Source organism: Teleopsis dalmanni, chromosome 1 (genome assembly GCF_002237135.1).
Source record: "Teleopsis dalmanni isolate 2A chromosome 1, ASM223713v2, whole genome shotgun sequence".
NCBI lineage: Eukaryota > Metazoa > Arthropoda > Insecta > Diptera > Diopsidae > Teleopsis > Teleopsis dalmanni.
Genome location: NC_051846.1, coordinates 79,803,855 through 79,820,240, shown reverse-complemented (window position 1 = coordinate 79,820,240; position 16,386 = coordinate 79,803,855).

The following is a 16,386-nucleotide window of genomic DNA, read 5'->3' as shown; positions in this document are numbered from 1 at the left end:
TATCTAAAATTCTTAATAAAGATTAAAATAGAAGATTTTAATTATTATACTATTAGTTAATCTAAGTGAATATAAATAATGTGTGTGCTAGCTTAAAGTTGGAAGTTTGGAAATGAGTCTGTCTGTTTTATATTGGTAAAAAACACAAAGCTAAAGTTAAGTCTGCTCATGGGAATTTTTAAATTCTCAAAATTTTTTTAATATTGTTTTCTCTCCACAAGATAACATACTAAACTTTTGACTTTCGTATTAGTTATTTATTTTGATTTATAAGGATAATTATGGCCACCGAAAAATTTCGGATTAAAATTTGGCGTTTGCTCTTCTTGTGTAATTTCTTCCTACGGTTTCACCTTGTCCTCTTTGTTTATATATAGAGGGTCTGAATTATTGTTCAAATAATATTCTTTCTGCATAGACGAAATTATATTATAATAAAATCGTTTTCTAATTTATAAATATAAACAATTTATTTTTTTTTGTATTAATATAAAAATATTATTAGTATTTTATTAAAATTGCATGATAATATTGTATATTGTCAATACCTATTATACGTACGAAGACGAATTCTTATGTAAGTTTATGTATATTTAGGGATATTAGATTAATTACCATTTACTCGAATATTTACTCGAATATCTCTTACTACTACTTCAGGGCGAAGTCATTTTATTCATCAAAGCTGTCAATTCCATTTTGTTATTATATTTGTTTTGGATTAAATACAAGTATATGTATTATTTTTGCTGTGGATATAGAAGTGAATTCATAACTAATATTCTTACTGATACTAAAAGCCACAGATTCTCACATTTAGTAGTAAGCAAGTTGTTTTGACCAACTTAATAAGGTATAGAAAGCTGTGGTACCGTATTTAAATTTTCTCCCTTGTCAAATTTTTAATGTATTTGTAACAATTCCACATTTTAATTGATCATTACTGCCTTTATAATATCTCTCTAATATTGTACTACTGAAACAGGTGAAAATTCGAAAAAGTGCTAAAACGGTCACGACTAATGTCTCGTTAATGTCTCGTAATGTCTCGTTTAAATTTGTGAAGAAAAATATTCTGTTAAAAATTTTAATACAATTAACAATAGCAGCAATAATAATATTAGCAGCAAAAATATAAATTTTAGAAAAATATGATGAAAAAACTATTACGGGTATATAAAAATATTTAATAGTAAACAATTTAATTAAGCTGATTTTATTTATCTTTACCTTTTAGCCATATATAGCCTGGATTCAATCGAATTAAAAGATGTAAATGTCTATTTTAATTGTTATTTATTTATACAAATTTTATTATGAAAACAACAACTAAAAGGAATTATTGGCAATGATTTACGTTATGCATTGCAAATGAAAATGAATGGCAATTATTTCACATCTAGACTCATTTATATATATTAAATACTTAATATAAGTTACATTCTGTTAATCACTTCAACAATTACCCTTTAGAGTACCATTGAAATCGAAACTAACAAAATTCAAATGAAATAAATCATATTATTGACAGAAGTTATTTAAGAAGTTGACTCAAACATTCATTTGGAAAAACCGAAATGGGATTTACTGAAATCCATTATCGAATGCAGTTCACTGGCTATGAAGTGACACCTTTATTTTTTTTTTTTGAGAAAAAAAAACAAAAATTAAATCAAATTAAGAAACTTAAATTGAAGCAATGTATGAAATATTTCACGTTGGCATCACTTCCTCAAAAAAAAAGAAAATGCCTTCTCGAATTTATGTAGAATAATTAAATTAAATATTGTGGTGAATGTTAAGTAAATAATTATAATTTAATGCTAAAGTTGACGGCATAGTTGCTTTTTTTAAGAATTTTTACGAATAAAAAATGAAATATTAGACGCGGAAGTTTCCTTGAACAAACCGAAAAAATGGCGCAAAATATTGTATGAGAATAACAATAACAAATAAATTTGGTTAAAATTAAAAAAAAAAAACAAAAACGAAAAACGAGAAACAAAAACAAAAATACTACTGAAAGAATAATAAAACAATTTTAATAACATGTTGAGAAAGCAGTAAATTTTCACAACCCCCCAGCAAATCTCATAAAAAAAATAACCAAAAGTAAATATATATTTGGCGGGATTGGGATTAAAATCGGGGCTATGAAAGCAAACAATAAAAAAAAGGTACTCTCAGAACCGTAGCAATGACTAAGAGCATGGACTAACATAAATGGCTCTTATCCTTAGCTAAGGTTTTAGAGGGGCAATTTGTAAATTATACGTCGAGTAGAGTTTATTCAAAGCGAATAATTTTTTTCATATTTAATTGTTGATTTTTGTTCTTTGTCTTACCACTTGGGCTAATGTTAAAGTTTGTGTAAAAAATGAAATCATGCAAACGGAAATATTGAAATTTCTCAAAAAAACAAAAAAAAAAAAGAAAACACAAATAATCAATAAAAACTTAATAATCACGATTAATCACGAACAAAAAAGATATAGTTTTTATAGAAAATAAAAATTTTGTGACTTTCATTTTCATAGTAGAAAAAGGACATATGCTTTGACTCAATTGGTGTCATCCTGTTAATTGTGAGGGGATTATGTTGAGTGTTACAAAGTTAACATGAATTTACAAAGCATTTAAAAATTTAGTCTTTTATGTGAAAAACAAAAACAAAAACAAAAATAAAAAGAACAAAATTTGTTGCTTCGCCAGCACAGTTAACTTCCGTTTAAGACTGACTTCCTGTCACTGTCGTGTTAATGCTGACATCAACTTTAAGGATACACATTTGCACAAGGTTTAATTAGAGCTGCCTTTGCTCAAATGACAAATTAAAGTTTTTAACTAAATTAGTAATTTGCAGCAAAAATTTTAAAGGGCGGAAGGAAAGTTTTTGTCACTTAAAATAAATAATAATACGTGTAGTGAATTAAAAATATGCAAATTAGACGCAAAGGTTTATTTTTGGTTTTATTTAATTAAAGTTTTATACACACAATTACACAAATTTTTTGGCAACGCTTGCTATTATTCTTATTTCTACAAAAATAACAGCAATAGCAAGTTTATAAAAACTTTTGTAATAAGGTGTAATTTCACTTGAGATTATTTTGTTAAGAAAATTTTTGATAAAGCTGAAAAAATAATTTAAATAAAATAAATGAAATATTTGTTTTTAAAAATGAAACTAAACAAATGATTGTAATATAGTATAATATATATATATTTTTTTTTTTTAAACTTAATTTTATTATGTACAATCTATTTTATGCATGAATAATAAGTATTACTTATGACAATAACAATATTTGACTGACATGTACGGGACTACCCAATGGTAATCACCGCCTTATGAAGAATTACAATTTCTAAAATCTACTCGGCAAATCAGAAGTTGCGAAGCGTATTAGTCTACGAATGTTAAAAGTATCCCTCGTTAGGCCTGCGGCAAGGGAGTTAGGGTGAACTACCAGTCGTGAGTGATAGTTGCAGCTTATCCGCTGTATTGACTTGTACATTGTAGAGATGCCAAGATCATGATGTAGGATGTCATTCGGAATAAACCATGGGGCGTCGGCGCAAATACGTAATATTTTTGATTGAAACCTCTGAAACATATCTAGATTTAACTTTGCTGCTATACCCCAGATGGGTATACCGTATGTCCAGATTGGCTTTAAGACGACCTTGTATAAAAGTATTTTGTTTTGTAGCGACAACTTGAATTTCGGATTAAGTAGCCAGTAAAGTGAACGTAGCTTTAGTCCTAACTGCTTTCGTTTTGTAAAGATATGGTGACGCCAATTTAGACGACGGTCAAAATGTACACCTAGATATTTGGCGTTTTCAGCTTGCGGCAAATCACGGTCATTCAGTCTAACGGAAGGGCAGGTACCATGGCGGAGTGTAAAGGTAGTTTGGACTGATTTTTTATCATTGGCTTCAATGTGCCAAATGTCTAGCCATGCGTTGACATCGTTCAGGTTACTTTGCAACAGTTGTGAGGCTATTACAGGATCTGCATGTTTCGCTATCACTATAGTATCATCCGCAAATGTTGCAGTGTATGTTTCAGCACTGAGTGGGAGATCTGCTGTGAACAGAGTATATAGAGTAGGACCCAACACACTTCCTTAGGGAATTCCAGCCTCTATCGGAAATAGTTCAGTGTGACAGATATTTATTTTAACCATAAAATGCCGATAATATATATTGTAATATAGATAGACAGATAGATAGATAGGTATTTCTTTAGTATTGAATTTCAAATTTTTTTAATATAAGTAAGTATTATGCTTTAAGTCTAAAAACATTGGTTAGAGTTAATTAAAAATATTTTGCGAAACAAAGAATACGACAATGATTTGATAGTCGTCTGTCGGAGGTGTTGGATTTATATAAATTTACCTTCTTGCTTAAAACTATTTACAATTCTAAAATGAAAATACGTAGACTTCAAATTAAACACTTATGTTTTAAATATTAATTCAAAAGTATTAAATAAGTTTATAATAAGTTTTCTGTATTTCAAAGCACTAGTAATATAGTTAATCAATCATAGTTAATCATCTTTTCATCTTTTCCAATCTGAATCATTTTCCCCAATTAAGCACACTGATAACTTCCGCCTCCACTAAAGATTCTCTTTCAAAACGTTTAAAAGGCCCTAATATAGTACAACGGCCTAAGAAGTGCTGTTGCACAGTGTTTTATTGTAATATATAATATATTGTAATAAAGCTTTTAAAACCTTAACCTTTGTATCAATATTCGCGTGTTGTATATTTATGCATAAACATTTACCAAAGAAACCCGGGCGTATGCATAAAAAATTTCATAACAACATAAAATAGTTAAAAAAATTTTAACTCTTTTATTGTATTATTTTATGTATATATATATATATATATACGGGTGTGTAACATATTGATCAAAGAAATAACGTCAATACAATCATATTTGTACATATAAAATAAATAGAGTAGCAAATGATTTATAAGTACATATTGAGTGCTACAGACTAACTATTGTAACTTTTGTTTCAAAAAAAATTGTTTTGTCCTTTAATATTTTAGTAAGGTATTCACAATTTCAAAATTTGGTTAGAAAATATATTTTAGTAAGTTTTTGTAAATTTTAAGTCAATACGGTACTTAAAACTTAAGATATGTCAAATAAAAATGAAAAATATATGCTCTCAGTTATGTCAGTGTCGGCACAGAGGTTAAATAAGCACATAAATTTTTAAAAAACGGTTTGGGAACTTGGCACCACGTTACTGCATCCTTTGAGGATTATTGTGACGTACCCATTTTAGTTCCATAGACGAGTAGTAGTTAAGAACGCCATTATTTCCTTTGGAGAAACGTAGCCTAATTCCGTTCTAAGTGCATAGGCAGTGGATAAGTAGCGAAGTCTGAGTCTGGCGAGACAATCACAGTGACACAGAATGGGTTCTGTTGTTTCCTCTTCTTCGCAACAAAGTCTGCAGCTATCGTCTCTAGTAATACCTAGGTCCGATAGATGTTTTTTAACTCCGCCATGCCCAGTGAGAAACTCTGCGACAAGTCGGATGTCACTTCTGTTCAGCATAATTAGCTTTCTAGTTCTAGCTTTTGATCGAAACGGCATGGAATCTTTAGCTTATCTACAGGCAATTGTATTATCTCAATCAATCTGAGCTGCTCTCATTAATAGCCACTCAGTAATTTTAAGCTTCATAAAGAACCGCAGAATGGTTGTAGCCCAATATGATATGAGGCCGCTCCTTTTCTGGCTAGTTCATCTGATTTTTCGTTTCCCTCAAATCCGCTGTGCCCTGCGATTCATATTAAGTGAACCCTGTTTCTTTCAGCAAGGTTTTTGAGAAGTAGTAGGCATTCCTCGACTAGTTTTGAGGTCACTCCGTATGCTACAGATGGTAGTCTCCAACGAATAGAGTTATGTTCAGTCATTTCTGTCTGGTGTAAATAACATAAGCATATAAGTTTATTATTGAAACACTTTTAACATTTTAGAATCTGTTTTAAAACATTTAATCTGTATTGGTACACCTTCACATATTCAATAGCATTTGATCCTCAATAATTTTTAACAAACATCTTAAATCTAGATAAATAATTTTCTTGAACAATACTTTTCGCTTTATTTAACACACAAAACCGTGTGTTATTTATATTTATATCTTAAGAATATAAGTACATAATATGTGTTGTAATAAATTATTAAGAATATGTATATATTTACAAATTTCAGCTTTGTATTTAATCTTACTGAATAATTTATATCTTTGTAAATCATGCAAATATTATCTCATTATTAACAACACAATAATACTAATAATGTCAATTTATACAATGAATGATTACTTAATTCAGTTTTTAATACATTGATAAGAAATAATATTCTTTTTTTTATTTTATTGTCCTAAGAAGCTTTAATATAAATTTGTAAAATATATAATGTAATGTACAGTCCAAAGTAAGCAGTATTCAGGCCATCTACAAACAATTAGATTCGTTCATAAAGTAGATAGTCCTTTGATGCATTGACAAAATTTCATGAAAATAATTGTGTTATCGGTAATAAAATACATTTCAAATAAAGAAACCTTTATCATAAACCTTTATCAATCCGGTACATTTGATGAATTAAATTTTTAATAATGATGGTCAACCAAAATCTGTGGTCATCATAGATTTCATTAAAACCGTTTGTGAATTCACTAAAGACCAAACCAAATCTTCATTGAAATTCGTGGTATTGAAATTGTTTTCCTCAATAATTTTCATTTATCGTATATTGACCTAATATTTAGGTTACCAAAAAGTTTGTACTTGGTTTGCACCGTACTTGATTGACTAATGATCAAAAATGATACTAATCGTTTAAAACCAATTTTTGACTAAGAATCACTTATTTACTTTCAATACTTCCCAAATTTATTTAATTTGGCAAAGTACGACTTTTATCTATTCGAAAAAATCTATTTGCTATAGTTTAATTATTTATTTATGGCCTTACTGTAAATATCTGTGGCGGTGCACGCAAGCCTTGAAGTTTGAAACTAATAAAATTGCCGATAAAAGGTATATAACTATTTTAAAATATTTATTGGAGGTTTCGAAGCATATGAATGCAGATGTAAATATCAAAAGCAATTTTATTAAATTTTTTTTTAAAATTGTTTTAAAACAAATTTCTTACGCATAAATCATTGACAACGGCAACCAAATCTCTAATCTCTCTATATCAGATTATTTTTGTAGGATAGTCTTCAATAATATTATCGGACAAATATAGTTATTTTTTTGCTATAGTCCAATCTATAATTTCTTAAGTGATTCGGCTTGCGTAGCTCGGAAATGTTAATAAATATGACGAACGGTTTTCAAAATATAAGTAAATAATAGTTTTTTTACTTCCGGTTAAAGGAATATAAAAGTTTGAAATCGCAGATCTATTTTTACTAAACTGAAATCGGACATATCGAATTTCTTTAATTTAATTGGGAAGACAAAATGGTTTAATAATATAGCATATGAAGTTAAAAACTTCTAACACAACCACAGTTAGAGTAGCTCATCCTAACTTTCACAACTTGAGGCCATCGTAGTGGACACCAGATGTTTTCGAGTGGAAGTATTCATTATATTAATTATATTAACACATTCTTAATCTTACTTGAGAACTCTTCTCTAGATTTAGTTCTAGACTTTATTCACAAAGCTTTAAGAGGCTTTGTTTAATCAATAGTGAAACTGGTACAATAGGTCTCTTCTGGCCTTAGTACCGGCTGTTGGGCAATTTTCACGTCTACTCTTTAATAATAATAAAAAAATAATATTCTTACTTAATGATCAATACATTAATCTTGAATAAACTATAAAGTTATTATTTATTTCTTATACTTTCTTATATCAAAAACACTTTTTCTTATATTAACAAGGTTAAAATAGGGTTTAAGGAGATTGCAAATAGGGTTTAAATTAATTACTTCATTAATGTATATCAGAAAGAAACAGCTCACACAAGAAGACTTAAATGCCCACTCCTAACAGACTTGCTAAATATTATGGTCTAATGTGAAAATTGTTGCATATGTCACTAAGCAATTTCATCCTTTAATTAATGATTCTTAACTTAATCATTGAAAACAATTGTTTTTGTTAAATATTAATTTGATATTACTTATAATCCCTTTATACTAAAATTCTTCCAATTACTTATTGCCTTTTCCTTTAAGGCAGATGTGATTATAAATAAATATAAAATATAAATATAAAAAAAAATTGATGTATATTGAAATTATTAAATTATATTTAAAAATAAATTTTGTATTTACTGAAATGATTTAATGATTAATATAAGTAATGAAGTAGTCTCGTGTGTAACGACACAAAAAAAATAGAAAAAAAGGAAATTAAAAATAGTTAACTGGCAGTAAATTTTTAAGTTAATAATTTCATTTTAATAAAATTAATTAATTCTATAATAAATAAAACTAAATGAAAAAAATATGAATAATATTTCTAATTATTTCCAACGGTCTTTTTATTAATTAATTTTTCAATTTATTTTTTTGCTTTTTTTAAGTTGGGATTTAACAACAGTTGGGATTTAAATTAAATTATTACTATAAAAATGTGTAATAAATTAAATTAAAATTAACATTTTTTATTTTAACGCAAAATTCTACTAAATATGGGGAAAAAGTAAACTTAAAACTATAGTTTCTTTCATATTAAAAATCAACATAACTTAAGATTAATTATAATCTATTTGACGGGTTTTACAGTACAGTAAGACCCCGCTTAACGATTAATAAAGTGACAAATATTATGAACTTTAGTTTATATCAAGAATGGTAATGAAAAACAGGAAAAGAAAGCAACCAGAAAAAGAAGGTCTTTTGCAACTGATTAGGAGATTAGATTCTGGTGGAAGGGTTATCTCAAATTAGTGCTTAAATTTGTCAACTTCAACAATAAGGACAATTCTTAAGAGTAAAGAAAAAATACAGTCATCGGCAACTGCAACTACGTCAAGCTCTGCGAAACGAAGTTTGAGTTTGACTACTATAAATGAAATTATGGACGAATTTCAAAAGCAAGACAGATGCTTTATCCACTTATCAACAACTTCTAACAGAACGCAAAAGGAAAACGCAAACTACATTAGATGCCTTCTTGACAAAAAGGAAGAAAATTGGAAACACAGAATAAACTGAAAGATCTGACTGACTTAGTGTTTTATTATTATTATTTTTATTAAAAAAACATAATTATTAAATTTAATACCTAAACAATTTTCTATCAATCTTCTCCTCATTCCACTATTTACATGTTAAAATAACCTCCATCAACTCTACTTTGATGGAAAGTATCCTAAGCGTTAAGCAGGTTCTTACTGTATTACAATAAAATATTCAATTATAATAATAATAATTATAATCTTTTTTTGTTTTTGTTTATAAAGTACGTAAAACAAATAAAAGTGAGAAGCGTGATAAGAAAAAAAATTTGTTTTTTGTTTTATTTTTATTTTATTTTCAGGAGAACAAATCCGTTGAATAATAAAAGTCACACTTAAAAACAATAAAAAAAATAAATAGAAGTGAGAATACAATTTTTGATCTTTAGCCTGTGTAAAGCTGACTAAGACGAAGAGGCATTGACAATAACGCCAACAGAACAGAACAGAACGTCTTTGGCAATTTTCTTTTAACAGAATAATCACGAATAACAACGCGAAAATGCAAATTAATGATAATTACCTTCTTCCCATTGAGAAAGCTGCAGAGCATTTTAAGTTCACAATGAGGTGAGAATTTATAATCGCAATGATTGAAATGATACGGGCGCTGGGTACATGCAAACGTAAATATAAAATAATACGAGGGTGGTCAGTGAAATTTAAAAATATAAAATCATTTTAATAGAATTTTTATTAGATGTAGTAAAATTTTTATGAAGCTAATTCGATATTATATGGTTGTTTGCAATATAATTAAATAAATAATATATTTTTATATATTTAACACATCCGTTTAATTACATATTTAATTAATCATAAAAAATTATATAAAGTAAAAAATTTATTCATAATGATATATAACTTCAATAGAATTTTTAATCAGCGAAATAAAATTTGTTATGGCAGTTATAATGTTCATTTGTTTAAATGGAATATTAGTTTAATATCTAAAAGCTTTACCAAGATATAAACTTTCTGGCTGGGTGTTCACAGTTACCATAATCAATTAATCCATCTACTAAGTGTTCCTGTTGTTTTCAAATATAATTATTTTAGCAGCTTAAAGGTTTACATATTACACGTCAACTTTCCTCAAAATGTGGTACACCACGAGTACTGTTAGTACTGTTATACGGTGGATACTAATTGTGAATAACCTCAATCATCAACTTTTCTGGCAACAGTTTTTATGGACTTGATAATAAAAATAATCGTTCTATACTAAAATATTCGACTGTCTCTTTGATTATAATTTTTGAAAAAATCAAAAAACCTCTCGAGTTCCAGTGAGCAACTTCGATTTTTATTTCATTATTATAATATGTTTTATGTATATTTCTGTGAACACTTGGTTGTATTGAGTACACTTTCTGTCAATAATGTGTCCGTTTATTTTGTGAAATACAAGAATCTTTAAATAAACGAATATGATGTTAGGTGAAATGTGTGTTCACACTGTTACTTTAAATATGGCTTAATATTTTATTTACCTGACATTTTTCCACGTATATTCGTACGAATATATACTAATTCATTAATGTGTTTAGTTAAATAAGAAAAATCTATCATATGTGTTTTTAGAGGATCTATTTAAAAATGAATTTGGATTGAATTTTTCTATAGTGATTTAATTTTTGCTTATTTAATAAATATTTTAAACATAAATACGTATATATAACATGGCATATATATAATAAAAATTTTGTGGATTATTAAAGGCCTTGGAGAACTTTATTTAATGAAAATAGGTGAAGAAGTAGGCGCTCTGGAATTTCGATACTCAAATTGGTTAAATTTAGACATTTTCAATAGAACCATATTTTGTTGTTTTTGATTCCCTTTTTTGAGGAGCTTGATCAATTACAAGACCTGACACTAAATAGCATTCTAAGCTTTGCCAAAGATTCTAAGTGGTTTTAAACCCCGAGTTTTCCTGCATATACGGCAACAGAATGAACCAATTGGCCTAAGTAGATCCACTAGGGATATAACCTAACCTGATCTATGTTTTTTGATATTAATTTTTAAATCATTTTTTTTATCTGTTGTTTTTATTTATGTTGTTTCTTAAATTATTACTAATATTATTTTAAACTTCTTAATTTTATATCCATTTAGAAATTAATCGGGATTTAATGAAATACTAGAAATACTCAAAAAGATAACAGCAGTGCTTAGTGTCTCAAAATTTAACTATTTCTGGGTAACTTCATTGTGTTCATTGCGCTAATAATTGATTTAAATAAAATTGTAAAATAGATATTGCCTGGTGCTTTAAAAAGATTGAGTACTACGATGTTCGAATAGAGTGAATATAGTGAAATTCAAACATATAAATCGAATATTTTTTGGTCTTTTAGGTCCTGAGAATTGTACCCTTTGTGATGTTAGTAGGCAATGTCATTAATGATTATAGTAGTGATATCGAACAGATATCACTTACTGATATCAGAGATATTTAAGATAAAGAGACCCCAGAGTGCCGGGCAGTGACCATGTGTAATATTTTCCTTTTTTTTGCAACTCAGATCAGTAACTACGCCAAGAGTCATTAGAGAGAAAGCACCTAATCGACCGGCATGACTACAAATAAGGCAGTGAGGCGATTGTATCGCGTACGCCTTAACAGTTCCTTAGACTAAACCTATATCTGATAATATTAATATAATGAAAAGCGGTGTAAATAGCATCATTTAAATATTAGAAAATGTTGTTGTTTCTCGGTAATGTTCAAGTAAATAAAATAAAAAAAATTACTCCTCCCTGAATTTTTTTTACCACATCTATTTATAACTGCACACATTCTATAAATGTGTTTTAATAATAGATTTCACTAGTTTCCCACGTAATTGATGTGTTATAAAAAATATGTGTAGTGTTAAAAGATAAAAAGTGTAAAAAAATTCAAAATAATCTTACTGTAGAGCATTGTTTATCTAGAGTTTAAATCCAAGACTTAGATTAAGATTTAAGACTGTGATACATAAGTAAAGCTATTTACAAATATATGAAAAATATTTTATTTGTTTACAGCATTTTGGGACTGTACTGTATTTTTATACACATATATAATATGTACTCATACAATTTTGATATTAAATATTTGCTTGAATTTCGAAAACTTGAAAATTAAATTGAATGTGCAATTTAATTATAAAATAATATCCGATAAATTAACAATTACATGCAAAATGCAAATTTGTTTGTAATAAATTATTTGTTTACATATAAACTTTAATATGTTTAATAAAATCTTTGTGTAAAGAAAATATTTTTTTTTTAAATTCATGAAATTATTTGCATTTCTTTATGCGATTCAATTCAGTTTAGCGTTTTCTTAATTTAATTCAATCCGAAAATATTGCACTTTGCAGTTGAATTCTTACTTGAAAAAAAAGAGGAAAAAATACGAACGTGGTTCACATTAAAAAAATATATGAAAATACCACGCATTTAATTTTTATCTGATGGCAATGTTTTCTATTTTAAAATAATATTAGTAATTGTAATTGACATTACCGATTGAAGTCATCTGCTGCCAGCTGCGGGTAAAACGCTTTAAAAATTTTTTTTTCATATTTTTTTTTTGAACTATAAAAGTGACAATATTATATATATAATGTGAATATAATTATAAATATTTTTATATTTTTAAAAGTAAATTTATTATTTGATTAAATAAAATTGAATTATAGAAATGATTGAACTTTTGTGGATGAATAAATTTTTGTTAAAAATATGTCAGTAGTGCAGCCAAAATGTATCAACTCCGAAGAGAATTTATTTTGCAATGAAAATATATATAGAAAAATATATAAATTATATATATTCTATAAAGAGGTTTTTCGAACAGCATTGAACTACAACAACAAAAATTTATTTCATATTATTTTAATTAATTGAATTTTTGGCTGTTTCGCGTTTTGCCAAATACCCATCATCAAGGGTTTTGGAAATAATTCTTGTATTCAATTATTCGTAAATAATTTTTGAGACTGCAAGTATCAGGAATCGAAAGCTGTCCATTCAAATTTAAAGCTCAGAGTCAGCGCACCTTAACCAACTGCCCCAAAGCCATACTTGACTTTTATGTTCGCACATATTTTGTAACTTTGCTGTGTATTCTATATAAAAACAAATATTTAAATTATATTTCTTTTAGAAATATTTATGTTTTTAAACTGGGAGCTGGTACCCAGTTTATTTTTAATTCTAATTCTAATCCAGTTTTTAAATATAAAGTAAATTATTGCATTCTCATATAAATATTTTTCTTACCATAAGTAATGGAAAATATAGTTTAATTAATTGAAATGATTGGTTAATTTAAAAGCAGATGAAATACTTGACTACAAAAAGTGTACGAAATTTTTTTTAAATTTTGTATTTGTAATTTTAATTAGAAAACTGCGGTAATCTTTGTTCAATTAAATTTAAGATATTTCCGTACATATTTTATGTTAGATAAAGGCGACAAAGACAATTTAAAGTTAATTAAGGGGACATAATTGCTTTTTACGATTTTTTCAATATTAGCATTATTGATATTAATTAATAACAAAATTAATAAAAAAAACTTTTAAGCTTCTAGAAATTTCCAAAAATCAATGTGTTTCCATGTTTATATAAATCACATTTTTCTTGCTTTTATTATTTAAAAGAGTATGATATTAAATATATTAATATAAGTACGATATTAAATATCGTACTTTTCTTATTCTCTATTTATATGCATATAGTGTTTTGTACTTTATAACAACAAAAATAATCATTTTTAGAATTTTTACTAATCTATATTTTATTTTTGCTTCCCTAACATCTGAGAAAAATTTGAAAAATTTGTTAATTAATTTCATTTTTTAATATTTTCAAGTGTTCAATTTTTACAATCACTCTAAAAATTTTTATGCACTTTTCGCACTTGTAAGCTAATATTTATTTGATAATTATCACTCCAGATTGAGGTTTATTTACATATTCAACTTCTGATTCATATCAAATTGAGAGTTCTGCGAGTTCAAATTTTATTTTTATAATACAATAATGTTGTTTTTTTTTTCAAATTTGCAAGATAATATGCTGTACTGACTGTTATCTTCTTATAATTATAAATTTTTTAATCATTTTTCATCCCCTGGAACTATTCTTTAAAAATCTTCTTATGCTATCATTCTGAAATGTTGCGTGAACTTATAAAATCAGCGTCATTCTTCTTTTTGTTTTTATTTTCAAAAATATATTATATATTGCAACTTACAGAATGTATTTAAGGTGTGGGAAATGGCCATTATTTATAATGTTTACTATTTATTTTTATACTTCCTTCGCATGCATAGTGTGAAAAAATTTTATTAAGCTTAAAATGGGAATAATGTGATATGCAATATATTCCATACCGGTACGATATGATGAATCGACTTAAAAATGTTCATCTATCTGTCTGTTAGTAGACAACATGGTCGGTCAGTTTTTAAGTTAATCAACTGAATGTTTATACAAAAATTTACTGTAAATCAATGTAAATAAAATTAATTTGCTACATAATTTAGTACTAGTACCCATGTGAAATTACTATAATTTACAAAAAATTAGTTTTTATGATGATAAAATAAATTTCACAAGAAGTAAATTTCCAAATCAATTTTAAGTAGAAATATTTGCTATGAAAACCTGTGCTCTCAAATGTCTGAGGAATAATAAGCAACTACTTAAAGATGTTTTAAGAACTAGAATAAAGCTACCGCGTTTCTTTCTGATGGATTTCGTGGCATGAAAGGGGGATAACGAGTTTCCCTTGCCTAAAAAGAAGCTAAATTTCAATTATTTGGATCTGAGTCAATTTCTATTCTTATAAGGTTCTTATTATGGATATACTTATATTCTAGGAAGTAGATAACCCAATTTAAGAACTAGGTATAAAGATTTATTAAATAACATAAGTTAGTCTCCCATTTTTTGTACTGAACAGAACAGGACTGAAGGATATTTAAAGGATCTCAGAGTTTCTGACAGAGTCATGCAAGTTGAAATACTATCTCAACAAAGTAAATAAATCAGAGACAAATATTATTGTTTTTTTTAAATGAATGACCGGATACTCCATATAACATATAAAATAGAACAAAACAATTCACGATGTTCACAATTATTCAAAATCTAAGACAACTAGTTACAAGTAGATCAATATACCACTTGAGTCCTATAAATAAATGATGGATATGTTTTTGATTGGTTGAGAATAGGCAATATCTGCGCTAATATTTTTGAATTGGTAATATCGGTTTGAGTTTTGGATATTGGATTCCAAATTATTCTACAAATTTGGATAGCAGTATATAATGCAACAGTAGAAAAATGTGTAGTCGGTTTTTTGAGCCCAGTACTAACATCTATTTCGCATGAAATACTTATTGTGATGTCTAAATTTTATAGAACATTTTTATATATGGAGTTTTATGTTAATTTTTCATGCAAAATAGATGTTAGTTTTAGGTTTTCGAAACAAATTTATTAAACAAAAATTAAATAATCAATTCGGTCGTATCTTAGTTCAACTTGCAGTAATCCATTTTAAAACTTTGGTCGTTCACAGTTCATCGAAGTGTTAAATTAATAAATAAATTAAAGATAATAGCAGCACTAAGAAAAATTCACCAAAATATTGCAAAAAAGCAATTATGGATATTTTTGGGTAGAATCTGTTAACATAAATTTTAAATGATATATTATTTTTTTACTAAAATTAGAATTAAATTTTTTTATGATATATTTGATTTTTTTAGAATTAAGTTTTTTTTTCGTTATAATTAAAATAATTCAATTAGTTCTAAACATAATTTAACAACAAGACATTTCAAATATTAAGTTGAAAAACTTCACCCATCACCCATTTTCGATTGTTAATAAAAATAAAATTGTTTTATAATAATTTCCATGGATTTAATTGTTTCATAATTTATTAATTTTTAATGGGCAACATTTTTGCAAATCATTCACAACGATAATTAAAAAGTATTTATTTTATTTATTAATAAAATTCATTCGAATATAGTATGGCTATACATTATGTCTATATTTAGTTGTGTACAATAAAATCTTCTTGAACTTTTAATTAAGTAACTGATGGATTAA